Consider the following 14,054-nt stretch of genomic DNA (forward strand, 5'->3'; position numbering starts at 1 on the left):
ACTAAGTGTGCACAAATAGCGCGTGACTGGCTGACAATAAACGTTTCCAATATTATTAGTTTCTTGTGATAAATATTTGAATGCTTATATAAACAAAGGAAACAAAGACCCCTCGCCACTTCTTATACATATATAATAAAATACCTCTTTGTATCGTTTATATATCAGCACAAGCACACAAAACACGAGCATGTATCAAACAGTCTATCACCTCAAACAAACGAACGAAGTGCTTTCAATAATTATAATTTATATCATTAGTTTAGCCCAGGCTACACTTGGACCTATGCTCACAAACTTCAAATCACAAGATTTTCCCATTTTATGTACAGTTTCATTGCATGCATATATAAAGAATAACTTTAATCTGATACTGAAGTGATATCTACGTTCGTAAACAGAAAAATAACCATTGCTTAATACTGTTTACCGCTAGAATATGAAGCATGGGCCTATGGTACTGGTTCGTCTGATATCTCATTTCACTGGCCTTCTATTAAGCATATATTCGTTCCATTTTTGTAAAAATTACTTTTTATTGTAACCTTTATTCATTTATTCTAAGTATCGTTCAAATGCCCAACAATATAATGTGTGTGTGTGTGTGTGTGTGTGTGTGTGTGTGTGTGTGTGCCTTTATGCCGTATGCATGTTATCAACACTGAGGACGGCGGGTATTGAACGGGATTTCAAAATTTTGTAACGATAAGTTATTTGGCTATTTAGTACCGAAAGTACCCAATAGCTGAGCTATTATGACTTGTGTACTCAAGAAAATAATTACACAAATATTCAAATTATTTTTAAAAGAAACGACAATGCCAATGCCATCATACCAAGCATTAACTGAATTTCCCTTCAAGCCAATGCAGCAGTGGCCGTTCCATTCACCTCCCGCAAGCAAGTGACAGCCTCACAGACACCATATTTCATGTGTTCCGAATATTAACCTACTAGTGTAATTTGCATGCATGAATTTATCAAAATGTCATTTAAACATAATCATTGAAAACCTATTGTTGTTTGTGTTCGATCAGTGTAGATTATTTAATACAAGCTCGTCGTCCTCCATGTGCTAGTACCGTTATTTTATCGATATCAATTGCCAGGTTTATGATATATATAAAAAGGCGTGACGATTCTTTATATAGGAAAGTATTCAGATGTATCACTGGAGAAATAGTTTCCAACTCTATCAGTGTAAGCCTAGGCTACAATATCGGAACTTTGATTTCAGACAATCGAGAGACATAATACGATTGCTATCTACCTAAAGCCTACGTCGATGTGGAGAGATGGAACGAAATATACTATACCCATTCTAGATGTTTTGAGAATACTTTAGAAAAATAGTGAAAACTGTCGTAAATACGTAGAATAAACTCCATACGCGAGAAAAACATTGGTTGCGCGTAATGTTACCAGTTTGGCTATTTCCACAACAGATCAAACTAAACAATCTGAACTGGTCGTTAACAACAGTACTGCAAACCTCACGTGCCTCCCGAAATACTTTGCACATAAAGATAATCCACAAAGTATCTCGGAGCGGTCGGTAAGTCGCAAACTACTACTCTACTCGAGCAATGCAATTTGGCGGGTTCTTTCAAGGCCCGGTGACGGTTAACAGAGAATCTAAGAATGATGAGTGAGACGTCAATATTCCCAAGAATAAAATCGATATAACGAGAGTATAAGACAATTATTAACAATATATAGTAAACGTTTAATAAGTAGTTGAAATGTCCACAAGTGAAAGCATAAGTCCAAGTAGCTTAGGCCTAACTCAAGAGAGTAGGTTTTAAAAGCACCTTGTAAGAGCAATTGACAATATTTCCTTTTAGGTTAGCTGTTGAGTTGAAATCAAATGGCTAGCCTATATTTCAGTGGTTATTATTATTATTATAGGTGTTAGTTTTCCAGACCTCTGAGTCTCAAGTAGACTCTTCTCGGCTGGTTCTCAGGGATCAATCCTGAGAAAAAAAAAAAAAAAAAAATAGACTTTATTGAGAAACCCGTCTTATTTAAAAAATTTATGATTTTATTAATTGAAAAATCCCTGCTTTCCGCAAGAATATTTTTCATTTCCGAACTCCGCAGATAAATAGATCTTTGCTGGGTCCAATTTGGGCACTCAACAAGTAAATGCTGTACTGTCATGGGTGTTCGACATCTGTTACATTTCACTGGGTCAGCATGTGGTGTTGACATCAAGTGACCATGTGAGAATCTGTGTGTCCTATACGTATGCTTGCTAGGATCACCTCTTTTGCTCTTTCCTCCTGTGAGGATGTCCTCCATGCATAGACTTCAGTTTTTATATTTTTAAGTTTATTTGTTGTTGGCACCGAGGCCCATTCTTCTTTCCAACTCCTGGTAAATTAATGTTTTAACTGATTTTACCCAGTCTGACACTGGGGCATATGAAATTGTTGGAGGGATAGTGCAGGCTAATTTGGCAGCAGAGTCTGCCATATTCATTTCCTTTTATTCCCACGTGTGCTGGGATCCAACATATTTCCTGATTGGAGGAGTTGATGAATGAATTTTTATTTGAATTTTCCTGTACTATTTGGTTCCTGGTTATACTGTCTTATTGCATCTATAGCGCTACGTGAGTCACTGAAAATAACAGAGACACTTGCTTTTGCCCTCAGATATCATATCTAGAGCCATCTGTATGGCTGTGACTTCAGCAGTAAATACTGATGATATTGAAGGTAGGCTTTTTTTACTTAACATATTTTTCGAATATGCAGATGCTCCTACTCCAACATTATTTTTGGAACCGTCTGTATATATCATAAATTTGTCGCCTTTTCTTCTAATGTGCTCCAAAGCATGTTGGCGGTACATTTCCGTACTTGTCATTTGTTTTTTGAGTAGGTAAGACAGGGAGGTACATATCGTTTACTCTATTTTAAAATCCATGGTGGTGGCAATTCCATTGGTGTGAAAAATTGAAAAATTGGATTCATATTATGTATGTTCATTATGTATCTAGCTCTTTTTGGGAAAGAGCTAGTACTATTAACTGCTGTTACTTGATTACAGTTTGGAAGCAGTAAGTTGCAGGAGACGATCCGCTTGCATTGAAAGACCTCTTTGTATTGTTATTAAATTACGGTGATGTTTTAAGGGCAAAAACACCTGCCTCCACCAAAAGTGAGTTTTGTTGGGGACGATCGGAAGCTCCTGTGCACAATCGCACGCCTTCATGGTGCACTTGCATCGAGAGATTTTAATGCAGATTCTGAGGCGGATGAATAATATTGGACAGCAGTAATTCTATTATGGATAAGACTGTTGCCTTATATATCTTCATCCCAAAATGTCTCGCTTTGCTCCCCAATTAGTGTGTGATAACTTTTTTAATATGGCAAGGGCTTTGATGCCCTTGGCTTTAATGTATTTGATGTGCTCTTTCCAATTTAAATGTTTGATCAAATATTACTCCTAGATACTTGATTTTTTGTACCAAAATTGTATTTCAGTGCTATAAAGATGCAGTTTGATTGTTTGGTTCTTCATCCACCTTTTGTCTTTGTAGAAGACGATTGCTTTTGTTTTATCAGTTGAAAATTTAAATCCAACTGAATTTGCCCAACTACATATATTTGAAATGGCAGTACTGAGAACTCTCTGAGCATGTCTCAGATTACTACTCGTATAGTAAATGACAAAGTCATCAACATATAAACTGTTTTTTACACCACTTGGTAAATTTTTATAGTAACTGTCATTGATTGCTAAAGCAAACAATGTACAGCTCAAGACAATACCTTGAAGGATTCCTTCTTCCAGTTTATAGGTTACTGAGTAGGAATTTTCTACTCTTACTTGAAAAAGTTCTGTTTGTTAAGAAGTTCTAATATTGGTAAGTGGCCTCTTAGTCCCTTGGAGTGGAGTTTTTGCATGATGTTATGTTTTCCATGTTGTATCGTATGCTTTTTCTATATCAAAAAAAATATAGCTACTGTTAATTTCTTTTGTTCAAAGCCTTTTTTGATATGATCTTCTAAATGTGTTAAGGGATCTAGGGTTGATCTGCCAGCTATTGAACCAGATTGTGTTGGTGTTTAAAATGGATTCTTTGGTTATTACATACGTTAATCGTGCATTAACCATTTTTTTCTAAGATTTTGCATAGGCAAACTTGTTAGGATATCGGTCTATAATTGATGGATTACTTGCATCCTTTCCTGGTTTGTTTATTGGAATAATTATTGCATGTTTTCCATTATGTTTGCTATTTAAATAAAGTATAAGTGATATTTCATAAGTATCATGATATATTTTTCCATTTAAATGTATTGCACTTCTTGGAGGTCTTATATGTTTTCCATTGATTTTCCTTATCTTTTGCCAGACATCCCTTGTGGATGTGTTTGAAGATATGTTTTGAGACATATTCCTTCCATGATGGGATTTTTTCAGCTATTACCGTTTTTCTAAATTTGGCTGTATATTTGTTATATAGTGGTTTAATGTGGTTTAATTGTTATGTTTTGTTATAACTATTTTGTTTAATATGTTTATACTATAGGGCATTTTGTTGAGTGATTAAGGCGAGTTTTGAGTCCTGTTAGATTGCGACTCAATATATGTTTTATTTTACTTAATGTTGTTAATGTTGGATTCCACCATGGGACAGGGGATTTTGTGGAATGTGTTTTTGGTTTTTGGAATACTTTTATCTGCAGCATTTATTATGAAGTTTGAGAAGGATTCACATGTAGTATTGTGATCTTCATTATGTGGGAATGGTGGTATGTTTCGTGTGTATAGGAAATATTTATCCCAGTTAGCTTTTTGGATATTATATCTTTGTAGGTGGCAATATTTTGACATTACTTAAGTAGTTCAGAATGATTGGGAAATGGTCACTTGTGTATGAATCGTCTAGGACGTTCCATTCAACTTTCTCCGCTTCATCATTTGAACATATGAAATGTCAATTGATGAAAAGGTTAGGTGTGTATTTGAAAAATATGTTGGAACTTCACTTTCATTGAGACAATACAGGTTGTGTTTCATTATAGTATTCTCTATGTTGATTCCGGATGTGTCAGTGGGGTTATTAAATATCCCATAATGGATTATGTGCATTAAAATCTCCTACTATAAGTAGTGGTTCCTGTATACTTTTGCTAATAAGTTCAGAAAAAATCACTGAAATTTTGCATTGAAATTTGGTTGGTTATATAAATTACAAATAGTAATTTTACTTTTATCAGACATATACAGTTTAATTGATGTAATTTGATATGGCATAGATGGTATGTCAACAGGTTCATATGTATGCTATTATGAACGTATATGGCTGTGCCTAATTTTCCACCGTCAGTTGGTGAATAACAGGCAATTTTATAGTGTTTGGATATTTGTAGGGTTACTTCCTATATGTGTAGACATATGCACATTGGGTTGTTGGTCTCGTATGATTCTTTGTAATTCACCTAGACGTAGTCGGGTTAAGAGACATTTATATTCCATTGAATGATTTTATATTCCATTATTGGGAGGAATTGGTGTTAAATTCTGTAAATTGATTGCTGATTTTACTTTATCTCGTAGTTTATATGCATTTGAATTTATTTGTGGTTTTTTAATCGTTGTATTTGTATGTTGGTTATTAGATTCTGCAGTTGTTTGTTTTTCATAGTTGAATATTTAATAAGTCTATTTTTGATTTTTATAATTTCCTTTTTGTATTTTAAGGATTCAGAACATAATTCGTTCTCATGTTGGTGTGTTATAGGGCACCTCCTTAATTTGGTAAAATTGTCAATACAATTTCGTACTGTGTCCTCTGTCTTGGTAGTTAGTTGGTTATATGTACTTACAAAGCATTCATTACAACCACAAGATGAAGCATGTTTGGTAATGTTTAATTATTGGTTCAGAAGTTTTTGGTCTAGCTTTAGAAATTTCTGGTTTTGTAATTCTATTGTTCCTTTTCTGTAGTGATAAGGACTGTTGGTTTGAGGGGTTATTTGTTTTGTTGTTGTTAATGGGATATTTCGGTCTTGTGGATGGTTGGGGGGTGATAGTTATATTTTGGTTTGGTTTAATGGTATGATTTTCATTAGTATTATTTGATGGAATTGTAAAGAGTGATCTTTACTGTCCAGATGTTGGCTGTTTGATTGGGATTGAGGGTAATTGTGTATTTCCACTTGTGATGAGGTTAGTCTAATATCTTTTTTAAAATGTTCTCCTGGTGTAGTTGGAGTCTCTCTGATTGATTGTAATTTTCAATATTTACTTTTTTTTCCTTAGGTGGGGTTCTTTCTAGAATTCTTTTCTTTTTGCCAGTTCGATTATCATCATTATTTATTCTTCTCTATTGGAAGTTCTTTTCCATGGATAACTGAATCATCTATGTTGGTGGTGGTATTGGTTGTTGTAATATCACTTTTATTTTGGGTTTCAGTATTATTGGTATGAAATCCAGTTTCCATGTTTATACTATCTTGTTTGTCATTGTCTGTTTGATGTCTTGATTTTTAGTCACATTTGAAAAGGTGGGGGTTTTGGATGGATTGTTAACGCCGCTACTTTTAGCTCAAGTCTGGCTTCCATGACTGACATTCCTGTCCTATTTATTAACAACTGAAGTTCTGCGTTATATTGGTAAATGAACACTCCTTAGATTTTTGCGTGATGGGCTAGTCCACAATTAATACATTTTGATTGATTACAGTTCCAATTAGTGGTATGGTCATCTGATGCACAGACTGAACATATAGCTATTACGGCATCTTTTGTATGTGTCCATACCTTGAGCACTGTGTACATTGTAATGGTTTAGGAACAAAAGGACGAAACTTCTCTATTTTGTCCAAGAATTTTTATTTTAAATGGTAAGTCTTGGCCTGTAAATTTTATTTTGGCAATGTTGATATTTTTTACTTTTATCTTTCCTACTTGAAATAGAGTATATTTTCTAAATCGTGAGGATTGTTATATCTTCAATTTTAGGGAGTCTAGCATAGTTGTTTTGAAGGAAGCTCCTGCTCGCTATTGGGTAGGATGACTGTACCCTGTACATAATTCAATGTTTCATGGCTTGTAATTATTACTTTTATATTATTTATTTCTGTTATACTTAAAAAGGCAGTGGACTGCTTTTTATTGGTTACTTGGATAAGCCATTCATTGTCCTTGATGTGTCTGCATTCCATGTCTTGTGTTGGATATATGATAAGTAATTTGTTTTCTAGCATCGCTGCTGAGATTTTATTGTCAGCTTTGAGGACTAGAAATCTTGACCAATTATCTGGTCCAAAGAGGTCATCAAAATGTACCAATGTGGGATTAAGTCGGTAATTTTTGTTTCTTTTTGGTCCTTGTTTTATGTATATGTTGCTTGTCTATTATGATTTTTTATATATTTTTCTGTATTGCTGGGAGGATTATTTGTCTCTAATTCAGAATTATTGTTCATCATATATGGTTCCATTGTTACGATATTGGAGTTTACCAATTTATTTTTGTTTGTTTCTTTTTTATTTATGCACTCTATTTGGTTTTCTGGCTCTGCTGCTTTACTTGGAACAGGGTGTTCCTTTGTATCTTTTATATACTTTCACTACTTGTGGCAGTACCTAGGAAATTCGGGAGTGACGTGCCAATGGTCATCAACTGTGCCGTAGTTTTTCCATCATGGGGCCCAGGGGTACTCAAATCATTTTATTTCACAGTTCATAAATTTTGAGGTTTTTACACAAAAAAAAAAAAAAAAAAAAAAAAAAAAAAAAAAAAAAAAAAAAAAAAAAAAAAAAAATCTTGAAAAGATATCATTGGCCCTTCGCGAAGTTAAATCTTCTGTCAAAGGCACAAGTGAGAAAGGACTCCCAAATGTCCGCATCCCACCCTACCCTACCCCAAAAGGGGATGGCATAACATGATTAGTATGGCCCAAGTGTAAGCAGAACCTGCTTGCTAGGACTAAGAGTATTATGTTAATACAATTATCCCCATCCTAACCACATTATGGGCAAACTGGATAGAATGCCGAGAGTTCTATTCCTAGAACCAGGGCCCCCCCTGGAACCCTCCGTGGTCCACTCCACAGAATAGTTTCCGCCTGAAAAAACAGGTCCGAACATTGTCGGGTAAGAGATGGATCTACCACAGTTCTCACTATTTAGCTTCGGATTTAACTCCACGTTAAGCCATGATATGTTTTCTCATTTATTTGCTTTCAAAGTTTGGCAAAAAATGGAAGGTCCACATAAGTTTACTCGAAAATATATAATGTCATATGGGACTCTTGGGTTCGAACCTGGGAAGAGATTCCTGAGGTTCGAGAGCCCCCTCACCACGTCAAGGTGGTCCCAAAATGAGGGGGATTTCAGTGGTTATCAAGACACTTCTTTATCTATTGTCAAGAAATACCATCGTTTGATATTATGTAGAATGGGTTGTATTGTACTTACACGCGCCCGACACACACACACACACACACACACACACACATATATATATATATATATATATATATATATATATATATATATATATATATATATATATATATAGGTACATGTTGCATGTCTGGACATAATTGTATTCTTACATGAATATAACGGATATTCTAGACTTGGTGCCATTTCCTTCGTCTTAGCAGATTCTTAACATTTTATATTGTACTTTAGTTGCACAAGTATATTCCCATATTGTTTTTTTATATATATATTTTCAGGCAAATGGAAACAAACATGAACGGGCAAGACTTGCTGAAAACTAGGCCTATAAATCTTGCCGTACACCCGTCCTTCGGCGGTTTCAAAATAAAACGTTATTAAAGTATTTTTGATTCAATTAAAGCTGCCCTCTTCACTAATAGAGTAGAAAAGGGAATTCTAAACACACAGGTCAGCCTCTCAATGGCTTCAGTTGTAAGGGCACTGAACTCACCTTCACTCTCTGTGGTTTCTTCTCAGTGTGTGCATATTAATACCCTTCAGGAGTTGATGTACGTAGTACACTTTATATTCCTTCCCTTGCGTGTGCCTGCAGAAGCTCTAGTTCTTTCTGAAACTGATATAAAGTCCTTTTCGACCACACGCTGTCGTCACTCGAGAAGGGTAAAATCATGCCGAGCAGAGGAAAAGGTTTGGACACACTTGAGCCATATACGAATGCCTGCTTCCTTTCTCATTCCGTGATACTGAAAAGCCTCGCACAGTCCTTGGTTTTAGCCCTGTGTTTCCTATTAAGTCCTGTTCTCAGTACTCGCGACTACCACGGTATACAAGCTACTGTAATAGGCCACAGGGCCCGAAAAAAAAAATCAAAAGAAAACGCGGCACTGAAAGATCACATCGTTTCTCTAGCACCATCACAATCTCACTGATAGTGATAGCATTTGATATTTTTTCGCTTTTGCACAGAGGGAAACTGTGACGTCATCGGTCTGCGCGCGCACCATTTTCCTGGGGAAAAACTAGCCGTCTGTAGAGTATTTTGTGTCTGTTTTCAGACTTCTATATGTTTTTAATGCATGTTACTTATGGCCTGGACTTATGTGTACATGTTTGAGGTATTAAGATGTTCTTGTGCATTGTACAGTTACGTACATATATGTATAATTAATGGTAATTCATAATAAAAAATATTTGCTCAAGTTAACGTTCTTAGCATTATTTAAGAAAGTATTAAATGCTATTCTAAAAACTTGTTTAAATAATGCAACGAACGATAACTTGAGCAAATATTTTTATAATGAATTACTATTAATTATACGTATGCATACGTCTGTGCTTCAAAGTGACAATTATGTTTCTAATTTTATTGAACCCCAGTCACACCTATTAGATCACAGTTGAAGCCGCAGACATATGCTGCTGCCAGACAATGACAAAATGTATTTTGCGCTCGTTCGTTTTGAGAAGACTCAGTTATAAGGAAGAGTATGGAGGCTATTAATTATGGAACCGAGTCTTTAAATCTTACATCGTGTAAGAGGAGACACGCGTATGCATTTGTAACAACCACAATGTCCCCTTGACTTCTCGGAAAGTTAAAAGGGCATTGTAGTATTATGCAAAAAAAAAAAGGTGATCATTTACATACATACTTAAAATACACGCACAACACACACACAAAAAAACATACATACACTATATATATATACTATATATATATATATATATATATATATATATAATAATATTATATATATATATATATATATATATAATACTGCATTTACAAAAAATATTTTAGCTTAAAACAATCGTTTAATATCAATTTCATTTACATCGGGAACTTACACACTAGACGTTAGTGCTTCGTCACCGGCAGGATTCAAACCATCCCCTGGTTTAGAGCAACGTTAGTCAGGCCTCTGACCGGTGAGGACATCAAGTTGATATTAGCTCCAGTGTACATAATGCCTGTCGAATTTAGGTTCTGTGCATAGAATTGATATCAAACCACCACTGACATTAGCCAATAGGTAAGTTTGTAATACTAGGCTGATTATGAGTTTTCACTCATAATGACACAGGCGTGGATTTTCAAAATGCACAAGTATTAATCGTTTATATCCAGATCTCAACACCTGAGATCACTGACATCCAGGAGGAATTCTAATTGATAAGTGTTTTCGTCGCTGGTAGGGTTTCGAATCGTTTTTTGGTTTAGTAACAATGATAAAGAGTGGTTTTCCACCACTAAGCCGCTAAGAGAGGAATCAACTTATATCGATTCTTGCTGTAGTACATATCCTTTCAAATTTGAAGGGAAATTATAATTGGTAAGTCCTTCGTCACCGCCAAAATTTCAAACCGTTGCTTGAGTCGATATCAATTGACACCTCTCTGATGGCTCAGTGGTCAAGGTTTATGTCAATCATTGTTTCTCAACAAGTCTGAAACAAAAGCAACGAACGGATATGTACACCGTGGAAAATAATTAAACTCTCTCTCTCTCTCTCTCTCTCTCTCTCCTCTCTCTCTCTCTCTCTCTCTCTATGAAAAATTTGAAAGTTTCTGAACGACACGATGAAAGTCTTGTCTTATTCATAAGTATTTAATTAAACCATAAGTTCATACTATATGTCTTTTATATGCGCCAAAGATATGCGGTTAAACGTTATAATAAACTAAACATTTAGGGGATCGGTGGAGTTAAATCCCACTTCCAATTAAAAAACTCTTTCATGGACAATGTGGAATATTATGAAGAAGTGAGATAGTTTATTACATTTGTTTTAAGAATTACATTTGTTTTAGGAAGCAGTTTTTCGATCTTTTTCCCAAATGAATTCGAACGAAAAATTTCTTATGAATATTTAGAATAATTTTTTGGGAAATTTACAGTTATTTGAAGCTCCCATTCTCAGTGAAAGGATAGAACCACCTTATTATTATTTCTTGAAATCATTACTGTTTCAAGTATCACTATACTTATGCATATGAGGGCAATAATGAAATGGGAATATCATTAATAATTCCTGTATGTAATATTTATTCTGAATAAAAGAAATACATTTTTCTTAATAAAGATTAATATATATAGAAGGACTATGTAAAAACCATGCTCACTATTTATTTTTAATTATTTCTGTAAAATCAATATAAGGCAAAGTAAAATCCAACCAGACTACCACAGAAGAAAACAAAGGCAAAAGGCCCTTCAACAAAGCCTTTACCCCAAAGTCATCTTAGGTTTGGGGGCTTTATGCCAGGACGTGAAACCCAATTTATGTAATATGATCAACTAACTCCTCTGGACGATGGCATTTCCTCCGCCTCTTGTGCCATCTGGTGTTTTCCCGGACGCAGCTGTGGATTATTTGGCTGAGCAGCTGATCTTTTTTCAGATTACAGATCAGGTTTGTGTGGCAGTCTTTAAACTGTATTGCTGCCGTAAATGTTAAAGAGAATAAAAGTTTTTATCGTATATTCATTGAAGATAATAATAATAATAATAAAAAAATTGATACTGGTACTAGAGCTAAATGTTTTTTTTAACATTTTGATTTTAATACCATGCTACTTTTACAGAATATAAATAAATGAAAGTTTTCATCCAGCTAAATGCATATTATATTTTGTCTACTGTACTCCGTTCATATTCTCTCTCTTCCATCTTGCTTTCCGCCCTCTCCGAACAATCGTTTCATTGTGCTTCTGCGAGGTTTCCTTGTTCCAACCCTTAAACCATTTACTCTCTATTTCCTTTCCAGCGCTGAATTACCTCATAGGTCACCTTGTTTGGCCTTTGGCCTAAATTTTATTATTTCATTTCTTCCATTCCATTCCAGTCCACGTAAATGCACAGTGGCCTAGCAAAATTGATACTTTATTTCAGAAGTAATCATTTTCCTCTTAAGATTCAACCAGCTAGCTCTACCAACTATTATATGGTATCCTTGTAATTATTACCCGTGTCATCTGTGCTACCTCCAATTATTGAAAAAAAACTGAATTTTACATAAATATTCGTTGCTTCCTGATACAAATGTGTATTCGATGTAAATTTCACCATTGTTGAGAAATTTCTTCAGAAATCGAGCTGTCTTTCATTAATACACAACAACTACATACGCATTCAGTAAAATGAACGGAAAATAATGTCCTCAAACCACACACACACAACCCACCCAACCCACACACACACACACACACACACACACACACACACACACACATATATATATATATATATATATATATATATATATATATATATATATATATATATATATATGTGTGTGTGTGTGCATATGTGTGTATATATATATATATCTAATATATATATATATATATATATATATATCTATATATATATATATATATATATATATATATTATATATATCATATATATATATATATATATATATTATATATATATATATATATATTATATATATATATATATATATATATTTAACCGTGTTTTAATCTTGGACTTATCAAAAAGGTGTGTAGCATGGTCGTGCGTCTAAAGCACTGGCAACGCCCATTTTATCTCTCGCCACTCTCTCTCTCTCTCTCTCTCTCTCTCTCTCTCACTCTTCTCTCTCTCTCTCCACACACTTTCCACCCCCTCCATTACCTAAGGCAATTAAATCAGACTCGTGAACTACAAAAATACATTTATTTAAGACCAAAGTATTAGCTAAATAAACTCAGGTTCTTAACAAAAAGATTACAATTATGAAATGTTGAACTCAGACAACTCATCCATATTTCTCCTACAATAACCCACATTAATTTAGTCATAAAACTGGGCAAGTCATAATACCGTCTCCATAGTAGCACCATGAAACAGTTACGTTCCCATATCAATTCCCCCTTTGTTCCAGATCAGTTCCCTTTCTCAGAACCGGCTGTTAGGAGACAGGAGAGCACCTTGATGAGCACAAGATTATAAATAAAATAAAAAGATCATAAATCAAATCAAAGGTCAAAGGAAATAGAACATCTTTGAAATATATATTACAAAATACAATCAAGCCACAGAATAAGTATGCTTACCCATTCAACACAGTATTCACACACACTTTTCAAAAGTACTTTTGCAGAAGCCATCTTGGCTCTGCGCCTCAGTCATGATCTCCCACCTTGGTTACCTTACTATCTCGCTATGTAGGGGAAAAGCTCTCACGCACACATGAACTCACACACATTGTTCACGCCCCAGGTAACTGGTTCTAACCAGTTACAAAAGGCACCTCTGTATCAAGCGCCCATAGCGACAGGATGTGGCACTGATCTGCTCAGGTAGCAACTTTGACATCACGCCCACCCAACAAGATGCATCAGCATTTCCTAAGCTGAGATGTCTTGTCACTTGGACCACTGTCTCCAAGGAGAAGCTAAACTGATGACCCCTACATTCTAAGATGGTCACAGCATATCACCTTACATGGTGTCTGAAACATATTATTAATACATCCCTCTTTTTATATAATATATATATATATATATATATATATATATATATATATATATAATATATATATATATATATATATATATATATATAAGCCAATCCAACAGGAAAATGATAGTCAGAAATCCCAAGCGCTTT

General features: G+C 34.6%; 1 long non-coding RNA gene across 1 annotated transcript in view; it reads right to left on the bottom strand.

Moving 5' to 3' along the window:
• The window catches only part of LOC135223223 (uncharacterized), an 85,144-nt gene extending 75,820 nt beyond the window's left edge, over window positions 1-9,324 (bottom strand). The window contains exon 1 of the long non-coding RNA XR_010316431.1: window positions 8,926-9,324. This is a non-coding gene — a long non-coding RNA (uncharacterized LOC135223223). The remainder of the gene's footprint in view (window positions 1-8,925) is intronic.
• Between the last annotated feature and the right edge of the window lie 4,730 nt (window positions 9,325-14,054).

The sequence above is a fragment of the Macrobrachium nipponense genome, chromosome 8 (genome assembly GCF_015104395.2).
Source record: "Macrobrachium nipponense isolate FS-2020 chromosome 8, ASM1510439v2, whole genome shotgun sequence".
NCBI classification, from domain to species: Eukaryota; Metazoa; Arthropoda; class Malacostraca; order Decapoda; family Palaemonidae; genus Macrobrachium; species Macrobrachium nipponense.